This window comes from Otolemur garnettii, unplaced genomic scaffold, assembly GCF_000181295.1.
Source record: "Otolemur garnettii isolate 467f Iridium unplaced genomic scaffold, OtoGar3 scaffold00009, whole genome shotgun sequence".
Classification (NCBI taxonomy): domain Eukaryota; kingdom Metazoa; phylum Chordata; class Mammalia; order Primates; family Galagidae; genus Otolemur; species Otolemur garnettii.
The window spans coordinates 2,335,530-2,337,399 of NW_003852404.1; the positions used below are offsets into that span (position 1 = coordinate 2,335,530).

Below are 1,870 nucleotides of genomic sequence, written 5' to 3' on the forward strand. Positions count from 1 at the left end.
ACCCGGCTATTTTTTTGTTTTACAGTTTGGCCAGGGCCGGGTTTGAACCCACCATCCTTGGTATATGGGGCCGGCGCCCTACCCTGAGCCACAGGTGCCGCCCCTCAGGCTGGTCTTGAACTCCTGAGTTCAAGGGATCCACCTGCCTCGGCCTCCCAGAGTGCTAGGATTATAGGTATGAGCCACTTTGCCTAGCCAGAATCTGCCCTTTTATTAAGGCCCCTAGGCAGTGTGTGTGCATTGAGAATATGAGAGGTGCTGCAGTCACCACTTCCTGAGCTTTCCTTTTAACTCTGCTGAGCTCCCATCATCAGGCCTTGCAGAAAGGGGTCCCATTGAGCAAGAACGATGGAGTCTAGCACATAACAGGAACCCCCAGGCATGTGTGGGCTAAGTGTCTGTGGAAATAAGAAGGGAGTGGCATTGACTTTACTCAGCAACTTTTATGGGTGGTGAAACATGGAATGGGGCAAGCCTAGATCCAAATCCTAGAACCACAGCTCTGGGGCCTCAGGCAAGGAATTTCTCTGAGCCTCAGTTTCCTCCCTTGGGAAACAAGAATAATAATAATAATAGCATTGACTTCAGAGGGCTGTGGTCAGACTTAATGAATTAATATAGGAGAAACTTAGAACAGAGTAAGCTCCCAATAAAGGTTGGCCATCACTTCACCACTGCCATCCGTGCTACTCCAGCCCCTTCTCCCCAGCTCCCTGTCCTGTCCCCATCCACTCCTGGGAAATGCAAAGTTCCCTGAGGATGGAGTACCAAAGTGAGCCCTAGAGGGGGAATGTCACCTCTCCTCTTGAAAGCCACTGGTTCTAAAGCAGCACTGTCCAATAGAAATACAATGTGAGGGCTCTTCCTCTTCCCCTAAGTGGCCTGAGGTTCGCTTGACCCAGAAAACTCCAGAAAGTCATGCAATGGTCAAGAGATTCAAAATCTTCATGTTTGATTTAAGAAAACATATGAGGCTGGGTGCATGGTTCACACCCATAATCCTAGCACCCTGGGAGGCTGAGGCAGGTGGATTGCCTCAGCCCAGGAGTTTGAGATCAGCCTGAGCAAGAGCAAGACCCCATTTCTCCTAAAAACAGAAAAGCTAATAGGGGCATTGTGACGGGCACTTGTAGTCCCAGCTACTCAGGAGGCTGAGGCAAAAAGATCACTTGAGCCTAGGGATTTAAGGTTGCTGTGAGGTGTAATGTCAAAGAGCTCTAGACAGGGCAACAGAGTGAGACGCTGTCTCAAAAAAAAAAAAAAAAAAAAAAAAGAACACACATGAACCTGCCCTGCCCTTCAGGATATGCATATATGAAAAACCACCAAGTATCTGAAAGATATCATCTTAGAGATACAGTGTATACCCTTCTGACATTACAATGGTGGAGTTGGTAGGTGTGCCCAGGCCAAACTGCGGGGCTGGACACAGGGTTGGCCCAAAAAGAGTGCTGAGTTTTTGCTGCACATACTTCAAAATGCAGAGAGTAGAGATGTAGATTCTCTAGTCACTGAGCACATCCAGGTGAACAGAGAACCGAAGGTGCGTCATTGAACTTACAGAGCTCAAGGTCAGATTGACCCAATCACAAGTTCCGCCTGCCGCATCAAGATGATCTTGACTGAAAAGGACAAATTGTTCCAAAACGACAGGAGGAGATTGCACCAAAGGTAAAGATATCCCAGAAGAAACAGAAGAAACAAAAACTTATGGCACAGGAATATGGGCAACATAAAATACTGCAAATAACAGAGAGGAAAAGAAACCCGATGAACAAAAAGTGTGATTTTTATTTTTATTTTATTTATTTATTTATTTTTTGAGACAGAGTCTCAAGCTATCCCCCTGGGTAAGAGTCCTGTGGCATCA

The 1,870-nt window shown here is 46.7% G+C and overlaps 1 pseudogene; it reads left to right on the top strand.

Annotated features, from left to right (window-relative positions):
* Positions 1-1,300: 1,300 nt before the first annotated feature.
* On the top strand, positions 1,301-1,824 carry LOC111723229 (annotated as a pseudogene).
* Positions 1,825-1,870: the final 46 nt, after the last annotated feature.